Source organism: Macaca nemestrina, chromosome 13, assembly GCF_043159975.1.
Source record: "Macaca nemestrina isolate mMacNem1 chromosome 13, mMacNem.hap1, whole genome shotgun sequence".
Lineage (NCBI taxonomy): Eukaryota > Metazoa > Chordata > Mammalia > Primates > Cercopithecidae > Macaca > Macaca nemestrina.
In genome coordinates this window covers 70,389,889-70,403,230 of record NC_092137.1, presented here as the reverse complement: position 1 = coordinate 70,403,230, position 13,342 = coordinate 70,389,889, and the positions used below count along the sequence as shown (strand labels likewise).

At 44.9% G+C, this 13,342-nt stretch overlaps 1 long non-coding RNA gene across 2 annotated transcripts in view; it reads left to right on the top strand.

Moving 5' to 3' along the window:
* The window catches only part of LOC105465211 (uncharacterized), a 59,482-nt gene extending 47,164 nt beyond the window's left edge, over positions 1-12,318 (top strand). For both annotated transcript variants that reach the window (XR_011611886.1, XR_011611887.1), the window contains 2 exons: positions 8,852-8,952; positions 9,639-12,318. This is a non-coding gene — a long non-coding RNA (uncharacterized lncRNA). The remainder of the gene's footprint in view (positions 1-8,851; positions 8,953-9,638) is intronic.
* Positions 12,319-13,342: the final 1,024 nt, after the last annotated feature.

Here is a 13,342-nt window from a genome sequence, read left to right as displayed (position 1 = left end):
CAGGAAGAAAATATGCAAAGGATATAAAGAGGTGGTTTATAAAAGAAAAAATATAAATTCAAAAATCATGAACCTTTCAGAATGCAAATTAAAATCACCAACAGATCCTGCTTTTTGCTTAACAAATTAGCAAAGGCTAAAAGAAAAAAAGCAAGATGATGCCCAGTGTTGGTGAAGGTACAGAAAAAGGGGCACAGTGATGAGAGTACACTTTGGTAAAATCTTTCTGCACAGTAGCGTTTCTCAAAGAGTGGTGGGGGCCCCTAGGGCTTCCTGAGATCTTTTCAGGGGTCTGAGAGGTTAAAACTATTTTCATAATAACACTAAGATGTGGTTAGGTGTGGTGGCTCACGCCGTAATCCTAGCACTTTGGGAGGTTGAGGTGGGTGGATCACCTGAGGTCAGGAGTTTGAGGCCAGCTTGGCCAGCATGGTGAAACCCTGTCTTTACTAAAAATACAAAAAAAAAAATTAGCTGGGTGTGGTGGTGCACGCCAGTAGTCCCGGCTACTCAGGAGGCTGAGGTAGGAGAATTGCTTGAACCTGGGAGGCAGAGGTTGCAGTGAGCCGAGAATGAACCACAGCACTCCAGTCTGGGAGATAGGGCAAGACTCCATCTAAAAAAAAAAAAAAAAAAAACCAAAAAAAAAAAAAAAACCGCACAAAAAAATCTTGTTTGCCTTTTTCATTCTCATTCACTCACTGGCACAGAATGTAATTTTCCAGAGGTTAGATGATTTGTGATATCACATGTGATTAATGCAGAAACAAACAGGAGACAGTGTATTCTATTATCAGACATTAAGGAGATTTGCAAAAAATGTAAAACAATGCCACAAAATATTTTCTCACACTAAGTATTTTTTGTTTTGGAAAAATTTTTTTTGTTTTTGTTTTTGTATTTGGAAGGAGTTTACTCTTGTTGCCCAGGTTAGAGTGCAATGGCGCCATCTCAGCTCACTGCAACCTCCACCTCCTGAGTTCAAGCAATTCTCCTGCCTCAGCCTCCCGAGTAGCTGGGATTACAGGCATGCGTCACCACGCCCATTTAATTTTGTATTTTTAGTAGAGACGGGGTTTCTCCATATTGGTCAGGCTGGTCTCGAACTCCCGACCTCAGGTGATCCGCCTGCCTTGGCCGCCCAAAGTGCTGGGAATATAGGCGTGAGCCACCGCGCCCCGCCGGAAAAGTTATTTTTAATAAAAAAAAAAAAATCAATTTATGTTAGCATTTAATGGGTTTATTATAGTTACTTGTAAAAGAATTAACATGTAAACATTTACAATGTTTATATGCTTTAATTTGTGAGACAGTTAACATGATACAAATGACCCACATAACAAAAATGCTTTTTAGGAATCTCAATAATTTTTTTTTTTTTCAACACTCTGTTGCCCAGGCTGGAGTGCGGTGGGGCGATCATGGCTCACAGCGGCCTCATGGGCTTAAGTTATCCTCCCACCTCCGCCTCCCGAGTGGCTGTGACCACAGGCACTGGGCACTATACCTGGCTAACTTTCGCAATTTTTGTAGAGACAGGGCTTTGCCATGTTGCCCAGGCCAGGATTGTTGATGAACTTCTGGGCTCAAGTGATTCTTCCGCCAAGACCTCCCAAAGTGCTGGGATATTAGGCGTGAGCCACCACATCGGCCAAACAGTACTTTTTAAGAGTGTAAAGTGATAAGACCAAAAAGTTTGAGAACTGCTGTTGTATAGCAAAGTGATAATGTGCATGAAAAGCCTTGGGAATGGAGCTACCCTTAAATCCAGCCTTTCCTCTTTGAATAATTTGTTTTTGTTCTTTTGTTTTTGAGACGGAGTCTCGCTCTGTCCCCCAGGCTGGAGTGCAATGGTGGGATCTCGGCTCACTGCAACCTCTGCCTCCTGGATTCAAGCGATGCTCCCACCTCAGCCTCCCCGATAGCTGGGACTACAGGTACCGGCCACCGCACCCGGCTAATTTTTTTGTATTTTTAGGAGAGACGGGGTTTCACTATGTTGGCTGGGCTGGTCTGGAACTCCCAACCTCCAGTGATCCGCTAGCCTCGGCCACCCAAAGTGCTGGGATTACTTACAGGTGGAGTTCCAGGCCAGCCTGGCCAACATGGAGAAACCTCATTTCTCCTAAAAATAGAAAAATTACCCGGGCGCTGTGGCGGGTGCCTGTAGCCCCAGCTACCGGAGAAGCTGAGACAGAAGAATCACTTGAACTCAGGTGAGCTGATATCGTGCCACTGCACTCCAGCCTGGGCGACAGAGCGAGACTCTGTCTCATAGACAAGAAAAGAAAGAGAGAGAGAGAGAGAGAGAGAGAGAGAGAGAGACAGAGAAAGGGAGGAAGGAAGGAAGGAAGACAGCAAAATGTACAAACAAATGTGAATAAATAGGAGAGAGGTTAAAAAAAAAAATATGGCAAAAAAAAAAAAAAAACCCCACAAAACTGTAGTATTTATTGTAGTGAAAATGTTCACAGTTTATTAAGGTAAAAAATAGGAAAAAAATATAAAATAATGAAAGAATAGTCTTTTCAACAAATGATGTTGGAAGGACTGTATATCCATATGCAACAGAACAAATTGGAATCTTATACCATATACAAAAATTAACATATAATGAATCAAAGACCTAAATCCGAGGTCATGAAGATTTATATTTTTGTTTTCTTCTAAGAGTCTTTTTTTTTTTTTTTTTTGAGACGGAGTCTCGCTGTGTCGCCCAGGCTGGAGTGCAGTGGCCGGATCTCAGCTCACTGCAAGCTCTGCCTCCCGGGTTTTTACGCCATTCTCCTGCCTCAGCCTCCCGAGTAGCCGGGACTACAGGCGCCCGCCACCTCGCCCGGCTAGTTTTTTGTATTTTTTAGTAGAGACGGGGTTTCACCGTGTTAGCCAGGATGGTCTCGAACTCCTGACCTCGTGATCCGCCCGTCTCGGCCTCCCAAAGTGCTGGGATTACAGGCTTGAGCCACCGCGCCCGGCTAAGAGTCTTATAGTTCCAGTTCTTACACTATAAAACTCACAGAAGAACACATGAATATAAATCTTCATGACCTTAGATTAGGCAATGGTTTCTTACATATGACAATAAAAGCACAAGCAACGACAACCAAAAAAACAGAAAGAAAAAAAAGAGAGAAAAAATTTGTCTTCATCAAAATTAAAAACTTTTGTGCTTCAAAGGACATTATTAAGAAAGTTATGACAACTCACAGAACGGGAGAAAATATTTATAAATTATATGTCTAATAAGGTTCTAGTATATAGAATATATAAAGAACTCTTACAACGCAATAATAAAAAGACAACTTAATTTTTTTAATGGGCAAAAGATTTTATTTTATTATTTTATTTTATTATATTTTGTTGTTTTGGGATGGATTCTCACTCTGTCACCCAGGCTGGAATAGTGGTGGCATGATCTTGGCTCACTGAAACCTCTACTTCCCGGGTTCAGGCAATTCTGCCTCAGCCTCCCGAGTAGCTGGGACCACAGGCGCACACTATGGCACCTAGCTAATTTCTTTTACTTTTAAGTTTTTAATTTTTAGTAGAGATGAGTTTTCACTATGTTGCCTAGGTTGGGGAGGATTTTAATAAATATTTCTCCAAGGAAGATATATAAATGGCCAATAAGCAAATGAAAAGATACTCAATTAGGGAAATGCAGGTTAAAACCATAATGAGGTGTCACTTTACACCCACTAGGATGGCTACAGTAAAAAAAAGAAATAAAAGAAAAAGTGGCCAGGCACAGTGGCTCAATCTTGTAATCCCAGCACTTTGGGAGACTAAGGCAGGCAGATCGTTTGAGACCAGCCTGGGCAACATGGCGAACCTCATCTTTACTAAAAATACAAAAAATTAGCCGGGCACGGTGCCGCGTGCCTGTAGTCTCAGCTACTTGGGAAGCTGAGGTGGGAGGATCACCTGAGCTCGGGAAGTTGAGGCTGCAGTGAGCAGAGGTCACGCCACTGCACTCCAGCCTGAGCAACAGGAGTGACACCCTATCCCAAAAAAAGAAAAAAATGTGTTGGCAAGAATGTAGAAATATTGGAACCCTCATATACTACTGGTGGGAATGTAAAAAAAATTTGGCAGTCCTCAAAAAGTTAAACATAGAGTTACCATATAACCCAGCAATTCCACCGATAGGTATATACTCCAAAGAAATGAAAACATATATCTATACAAAACTTGTACACAAATGTTCAATGTTCACCATACCATTATTCATAATAGTCAGAAAGTGGAGGCCGGGCGCGGTGGCTCAAGCCTGTAATCCCAGCACTTTGGGAGGCCGAGACGGGCGGATCACGAGGTCAGGAGATCGAGACCATCCTGGCTAACACGGTGAAACCCCGTCTCTACTAAAAATACAAAAAAAAAAAAATAAGCCGGGCGAGGTGGCGGGCGCCTGTAGTCCCAGCTGCTCAGGAGGCTGAGGCAGGAGAATTGCGCGAACCCGGGAGGCGGAGCTTGCAGTGAGCGGAGATCTGGCCACTGCACTCCAGCCTGGGCGACAGAGGCAGACTCCGTCTCAAAAAAAAAAAAAAAAAAAAAAAAAAAAAAAAGTCAGAAAGTGGAAACAATACAAATGTCCAGCAACTAATGAATGGATAAATAAAATGTGGTATGGTCATGTGATACCATATATTGTATGACCATATCACACTTGAATACGAATATATTCAACCATTAAAAGAAAAGAAGGCTCGGCGCAGTGGCTCATGCCTGTAATCCCAGCACTTTGGATGGTCGAGGCGGGCAAATCACGAGGTCAGGAGATCGAGACCGTCCTGGTTAACACGGTGAAACTCCATCTCTACTTAAAAAAAAACACAAAAAATTAGCCAGGCGTGGTGGTGGGCACCTGTAGTCCCAGCTACTCAGGAGGCTGAGGCAGGAGAATGGCGTGAACCCGGGAGCCGGAGCTCGCAGTGAGCCGAGATCGCGCCACTGCACTCCAGCCTGGGCAACAGAGCAAGACTCCGTCTCAAAAAAAAAAAGAAGAAGAAAATAAGTATTGATACATGCTACAACATAGATGAACCTTGAAAACTTACACTAAATGAAAGAAGTCAGACACAAAAGGCCACATATTGTATAATTCTATTTATATGAAATGTGCAAAATAAACAAATCCATAGAGCCAGAAAGTAGATTAGTGCTTGCCAGGGACTCGGGGCTGGGGACTGGAGGTGAGGGAGGATGGAAATGACTGATAATAGGTGCAAAGGTTACTTTTTGGGGTGATGAAAATGACTGGCATGAGAGAGTGATGATGATTACACAATCTTGTGAATATACTAAAAACCATTAAATTGTACACTTTAAAATGGTGAATTTGGCTGGGTGCAGTGGCTCACGCCTGTAATTCCAACACTTTGGGAGGTCGAGGTGGGCAGATCACTTGAGGTCAGGAGTTTGAGACCAGCCTGGCCAACATGGTGAAACCCCATCTCTTCTAAAAATACAAAAATTAGCCAGGAGGCATGGTGGGCATCTGTAATCCCAGCTACTCAGGAGGCTGAGGCAAGATAATCACTTGAACCCAGGAGACGGAGATTGGAGTGAGCCGAGATGGCACCACTGCACTCCAGCCTGGGTGATGGAGCAAGACTCTGTCTCAAAAAAAAAAAAAAAAGAGTACATTTATATACACACACACTCTCTCTCTCTATATATATATATACTGTGTCTATATATATTGAAAAGTAGTGTATTTATATATGCATACAACAAAGAATAGAGGATGTTAATAGCAATAAGGGTTTTTATATGTGTTAGATATTCATGTATGCTCTATAAAGACATATATTGCTTTCTTTTCATTTTTTATTTATTTATTTATTTTGAGACAGGGTCTCTGTCACCCAAGCTGGAGTGCAGTGGCATAGTTATGGCTCACTACAGCCTGGACCTCCTGGACTCAGGTGATCCTCCCACCTCAGCCTTCCAAGTAGCTGGGACCATACGTGCACTACCAAGCCCAGCTATTTATTTTATTTTATTTTTTGTAGGGACAGGGTTTTGGCATGTTGCCCAGGCTCATCTTGAACTCATGGGCTCAAGCAATCTTCCTGAGCCTTGGTTTCCCAAAGTGCTGGGATTACAGGCATGAGTCACCATTCCTGGCCTTTACATTTTTAGTTTTATTTTATTTAATTAATTAATTTATTTATTTATTTATTTAGGCGGAGTCTTGCTTCATTGCCCAGGTTGGAGTGCAGTGGCACAATCTCAGCTCACTGCAAGCTCTGCCTCCCGGGTTCAGACCATTCTCCTGCCTCAGCCTCCAAGAGTAGCTGGGACTACAGGCGCCTGCCACCACGTCTGGCTAATTTTTTGTATTTTTAGTAGAGACAAGGTTTCACCGTGTTAGCCAGGATTGTCTCAATCTCCTGACCTCGTGATCCGCCTGCCTTGGCCTCCCAAAGTGCTGGGATTACAGGCGTGAGCCACCACGCCCGGCCCCTATTCTTTAAAATATAATAGAGATGAGATCTCACTATGTTGCCCAGACTGGTCTCCAAGTCCTGGTCTCAACTGATCTTCTCACTTGGCCTCCCAAAGTGCTGGGATTACAGGCATAAACCACCATTCCTGGCCTTTAAGTTTTTAATTTTTAAAAATATAATAGAGATAAGGTCTCACTATGTTGCCCAGACTGGTCTCGAATTCCTGGCCTCAACTGATCCTCCTGCCTTGGCCTTCCAAAGTGTTGGGAGTATAGGCGTGAGCCACCGTGCCAGGCTTCATGTATGCTTTCTTTTTTTTTTTGAGACGGAGTCTTGCTCTGTCGCCCAGGCTGGAGTGCAGTGGCCGGATCTCAGCTCACTGCAAGCTCCGCCTCCCAGGTTTATGCCATTCTCCTGCCTCAGCCTCCCGAGTAGCTGGGACTACAGGCGCCTGCCACCTCGCCCGGCTAGTTTTTTTTTTTGTATTTTTTAGTAGAGACGGGGTTTCACCGTGCTAGCCAGGATGGTCTCGATCTCCTGACCTCGTGATCCGCCCGTCTTGGCCTCCCAAAGTGCTGGGATTACAGGCTTGAGCCACCACGCCCGGCCATGTATGCTTTCTTGATTGAAAAATTGGGCAGGCAGGCCAGGCGCGGTGGCTCACTCCTGTAATCCCAGCACTTTGGGAGGCCAAGGCGGGTGGATCACCTGAGGTTGGGAGTTCAAGACCAGCCTGACCAACATGGAGAAACCCCGTCTCTACTAAAAATACAAAATTAGCCAGGCATGGTGGCGCATGCCTGTAACCCCAGCTACTCGGGAGGCTGAAGCAGGAGAATTGCTTGAACCCAGGAGGCGGAGGTTGTGGTGAGCCGAGATCGTGCCATTGCACTCCAGCCTGGGCAAAAAGAACGAAACTCTGTCTCAAAAAAAAAAAAAAAGAAAAGAAAAATTGGGCAAGCTGGGCGCGGTGGCTTACACCTGTAATCCTAGCACTTTGAGAGGCTGAGGCAGGTGGATCGCTTGGGCCCAGGAGTTCGAGACCTGTCTGGGCAACATGGTAAAACCCTGTCTCTACTAAAAATACAAAAAATAGCCACTGTGGTGCCTCACGACTGTAGTCCCAACTACTCGAGAGGCTGAGGTGGGAGGATCACTTAAACCCAGGAGGCGGAGGTTACGGTGAGCCTAGATCGCACCACTGTACTCCAGCCTGGGCGATAGAGTGACACCCTGCCTCAAAAAAATAAATAAATAAATAAATAAAAATAAAAATAAATAAATAAAAATTAAAATAAAAAAATAAAAAAAGAACAATTGGGCAATACAAGTAATTACAGACAAGATGAAAAATGTGTAGACCGTCCATTTAGAGTCAGCTTACTGTGACTGAACTGCTCAGGGAATAACCAATTTGGCATCTTGCACCACCTGAGTGACTAGCTGACATGGTATGAGTTTGCTGACACTGAAGGACAGTGGCCTCAGCTCCCTACCAAGGCTCACTCAGCCCAGTGGTAGATGTTTGGAGGCATAATGCACTCCTGGGAAGAGAAGGAGGGCAGCACAGTTGCCATCTCCGTACTTCAGTGGACACAAGGTACAGGGGACAATCAGGGCAGCCAAGCCCTCTCCTAAAGCCCTCCAGGAGGGCAGGGGAAAGGTGGGGTGAGGGCTTGGGCTTGCTTTTAGGGATTAACTTCTCCTCGTGTGTAACCTTCTCTGGCATATCTGTCTTCTTCCCCTCTACTGTCCTTGCGTCTTCCCCTCAAAGTATAAAGTGATAGCCTATAATCCCAGCTACTTGGGAGGCTGAAGCAGGAGGATCAGTTGAGCCCAGGAGTTTGAGGCTGCAGTGAGCTGTGATCATACCATTGTCCTCCAGCCCAGGCCACAGAGTGACAGACCCTGTCTTAAAAATAAATAAATAAATCAAATAAATAAATAAGAAAAAGTCTAAAGTGACAGGCACGATAGATCAGGGATGTTCAGAGCAAATCTCTCTGAAGTTCTTCCTTTCTACTTCCTCCTCAGTCAAGTACCCAAGTACCCATGAATAGTTACCCAAAATGCCAAGCTGGGGCTTGTTGCTGCCAGTTTTTTGTCAACTTCCGCTTTTCTCTGTTAGACTATTTACAGAAGGCCTGTGTGTCAGAAGTCAGCCCTGTGGCAGGAGGCAGAAGCTGGGATGGGTGCCCACAAAGGAAGCCTTATTTTCCAAGGCAGCCAGAGAATCATGGGTCTGAACTTATCTCGTCTTCTTAGATGGAGCACTAAGACCCAGAAAGAGGAAGGAATTTGTCCAAGCTCTCCCAGTGAGCTGATGCCAGAGCCAGGACTAGAATTCAGGTCTCCCAATTCTTAGTACAGTGTGAACAGTGTGATTTTCCTTGCAGAATGTTGATGCTCAAAGAGCAGGAACCCCAGAACCCCAGGCAGGTAAGGAAGAAGAGCACAGCCAGGATCAGAAGAGTGAAGAAACAATGATGTCCCACAGGCAAGGATGCCCACACAGAATGACTTTGGGGGGACTGCCAGTTATTTTGTATGGAAGGCTGAAGGTAGCGGCAGGAGACTTGGTGGGCCTTGCACTGGTGAGGCTGGTGGGGAACAGATGTTCAAGGGTCTGGAAAACTGTGCTGAAGAGTTTGGGTTTTCTTTCATAGACCATGGGGGTGAGGTGGGACTTGAAGGCCTTTGATTGGGGGACACGTGTTTAGATTTGAATTTTAGGAAGGCCCCTCAGGTGGCCAGGCTAGGTGAGGTGAGCAGAGGACTTGGCAAGGGGAGGCTTCTCTTGCTGTGACTGCCTATTTGTATGTCTGGCTGGGCGCTGTCTCACTGGCAGGAGGTGGCAGGCCCAGAGATGCTGGACAGTATGTGGTTCACCACTTGGGGTAGCCAAGAGTAGCAAGGAGTGAAGTGGGTTCAACTCACAAACCTCAAGTTCTTGGTAAATACTGCTTACTTTTCATGTTACAGGGAATAAGTAGCTGCTCTAGGGGTGAACCCAAGTGGGGTGATTCACTCTCCAAACTACTGACTGGAGGGGAGTGTGTGGTGGTCATGTACATGTGTGTATGTGTGTGTCTATATTTGAGTGGGGCAAGGGAGGGGATTGGGGACTAGGGGAGACCAGCCTTCTAAACACATGATACAACTACTATGGCTATGACACAACAGGTGTTTGTCAACCTGTTCCGGCTCTTCCCAACTCTGGCAGTGGCTATGGCCTAACAGCTGGTGGCAGGAACAGGGCTGTGACAAGAATCAGCAACTGCATGGGGCCTCATCAATTTCCAGAAGAGGACAGGACATGCTCAAGATGCCCCAAAGAGAAAGGACAAAGGAGAGGAATTCTGAGATGCAAGTCCCTATGGAGGAGGGGACAGAGTTAAATTCCAACAGTCCAACAGACTACGGCTAGAGTAACAGTCTTCTCTTACCTGTACCTTTAACGCTCAGCTTGCCATTTGTTCCTTAGTATCTGCTGTTAGTGACGTTCCTTTCAGAAACAAGAAAACAAACGTCTTTTCCTGCTGAAGTTTTTGACTTACTTCTTTCTCTCCTTTGCACCATCAAGTATTTGAGCAGTGGATACCCCTGCCTCCATTTCCTCACCCACTATGCCCTCCTCTCCTGCTGCAAACTGGCTTCCCCACATCACTCTTCTGAAATTCTGCTCCCCAAACATACTCATTCCAGTGAAATTGTCTTCCCCAGAATTACTTTGGTGTCTGACAGGACTGGGTGAAGGGGTAAAAAAACTATTAAGATTGGCTGGGTGCAGTGGTTCACACCTGTAATCCCAGCAGTTTAGGAGGCCGAGACAGGTGGATCACCTGAGGTCAGAAGTTCGAGACCAGCCTGGTCAACATGGTGAAACCCCATCTCTACTAAAAATACAAAAATTAGCCAGGTGTGGTGCGCACCTGTAATCACAGCTACTCAGGAGGCTGAGGCAGGAGAATCGCTTGAACCCAGGAGGCGGAGGTTGCAGCGAGCGGAGATCATACCACTGCACTACAGCCTGGGAGACAGTGAGACTCAGTCTCAGAAACAACAACAACAAAAACTATTAAGATTTAGATTTTGGCCAGGTGTGGTGGCTCACACTTGTAATTCCAGCACTTTGGGAGGCTAAGGAGGGCAGATTGCTTGAGCCCAGGAGTTCGAGACCAGCTGGGGCAAATAGTGAGGCCTTGTTTCTACAAAAAAATACAAAAATTAGCCAGGTGTGTTGGCACACGGCTGTAGTCCCAGCTACCCAGGAGGCTGAGGTGGGAGGATCAGCCGAGCTGGGGAGGTTGAGGTTGTAGTGAGCTGTGACTGTGCCACTGCACTCCAACGTGGATGACAGAATAAGACCTTGTCTCAAAATAAATTAAATAATTTAGACTAGGCATGGTGGCTCACACCTGTAATCCCAGCACTTTGGGAGGCCAAGGCAGGTGGATCACCTGAGGTCAGGAGTTCGAGACCAGCCTGGCCAACATGGTGAAACCGTGTCTCTGCTAAAAATACAAAAATTAGCTGGGCGTAGTGGCAGGCACCTGTAATCTCAGCTACTTGGGAGGCTGAGGCAGGATAATTGCTTGAAGCCAGGAGGCAGAGATTGCAGTGAGCCAAGACTATGCCATTGCACTCCAGTCTGGGCAACAGAGTGAGACTTTGTCTCAAAAATAAATAAGTAAATAAATAATTTAGATTTCAATTAAAAAAATTATCTTGTCTTTGATTCAGAAGAGATTTCATTTGTTTTTAAACTGATAATATTTAACATACTCTTTACATCTTCCTCTGGCCTCCACACCCAGTTTCGATTTCTCTGCCATTGACTAGTTCCTTTTCTTGCATTCCTATTGGTACCACTTGCCAGCCTATATTAGAACCTGCTTCTTCCTTGAGTATATAATATTTAGGATTCTGCTTATATATAGCTTATAAATAAGCATGAGGATTAGTATACATATATAATTTATAAATAAACGAGTTATAAAGGTATATGCTAAAGACTTGCTATTGAAGGCCTACACTTTAAGAAAATGTTTGGAGACCACCGATTTTCAGTACGATGCTCAAAGCCTTTGTTATGGCATTCAATGCTGGTGATAATTTAGCCCCAAGTAATTTTATGGCTTCCTCCACCTCCTCTTCCTCCCTTTACCACAGATCATTCTCTTAATCAGCTACTAGACATCTTCCAAGCGCACCACAACAGCACGATGTAATTCAGAGTACTTTGCCCACAGTAGATGCTCAATCAAATCTGTTAAATAACCTCCTTACAGCATTATTATCACTCCGTCAGCCCTGGACTGTTCCTCCTTGACTTCTCTCAAGGGCACTCTCCTGATTTATTTCCTGCTGCTTCAACTATTCCTTCTGTCCTCACTGGCTGCCTCTTCCACATACACTTTACAAATATTTACTGAGTCCCTGCTATGTATCAGGTATGGTGACAGGTACTAGGATAGACAGTGAACAAGAAAACTAGGTCCTTCAACCCAACGAAATACCCCAAAACTCCATCTCCAGTCCCTTCCCCTCATTTACCTCTGTTCCTATGCAGCTTTGACTTCACCTCAATCTTGTCTATTTCTAGCTACTTGTTGAATATTTCTGTCTGCATATACTTCTATCACCATGCCTGAATTCATTGCTCCCCCTCTTTACATCTTCCTCTGGCCTCCACACCCAGTTTCAATTTCTCTGACATTGACTAGTTCCTTTCCTTGCATTCCTATTGGTACCACTTGCCAGCCTATATTAGAACCTGCTTCTTCCTTGAGGTAGTTTGCCAACTGCTATTCTTGCCTTTCATCTCTCCAAGTAGCAATTCGTCCTATGCCTTGCTGCCTAAATCATTATTTTACAAATTATTGCCAGCTTTGCCCAGTATAAGATACAGTAGGGAGGAGTTTCAGGCCTACTTTTCTTTTTTCTGAGACAGGGTCTTGCTCTGTCGCTTAGGCTGAGTGCACTGGTATGATCACAGGTCACTGCAGCGTCAATCTCTTAGGTGCAGGGCGATCCTCCCACTTCAGCCTCCCAAGTAGCTGGGACTGCAGGAGCACACCACCACACTTGTCTAATTTTTCTATTTTTTTTTTTTTTTTTTTGTAGAAATGAGGTTTCACCATGTTGCCCCGGTTGGTCTCAAACTCCTGAGCTCAAGTGATCTGCCCACCTCGGCCTCCCAAAGTGTTGGGATTATAGGCATGAGCCACCGCACCTGGCCTAATTTTTGGTATTCAGACCTGCTTTTCACAGGGCTTTCCAACTGCTTCACCCAGCGTTTCAGGGATTCTTCACAGACTATTTGGCTTGGTGTCTGAGGGTTCAAGCTTACACCCACTCTTGCCTTGATTTGGATTTCTGCTCATTGTTCCCAGAAGGCATGGTACCCACTTCTGTGTCTTCACTAGGTCCCCCTCACTCCCCACCTGTCTTAGCCTCTCAGTCCAACTCATTTAATACACATTGCTTTGTTCCCTTTTAATCATGTCTTCTCTGCCCAGATTTTGTGGCCAACCCTCAGCCTCCAGAAATGGGCCTTTTGGCTTTTTATAATCCAGAGTTCACTGAAATTTACTGTGTTCTAAGCACTGTTCTGTTTTATATACATGCTTTCATTTTATTTTCACAAGCCCAGAAGGTGTTACTTTTAACATATTCATTTATAGAGATTACTTTGCCCAAAGCCATGAATAAGAGGCAGAACTCAAATTTGAAAGCAAGTCTAACTCCAGAATTTGAGCTCCTTTCAGTGACTGCTTGCCTAACCCTGCGTGACCATATAATAAGCCTCAACAAATATTTACTGTGGATAATACTCCCTTCCCACAGGAACTTCTCTTTGCCATGAGTGATCTCCCATAGTGCCT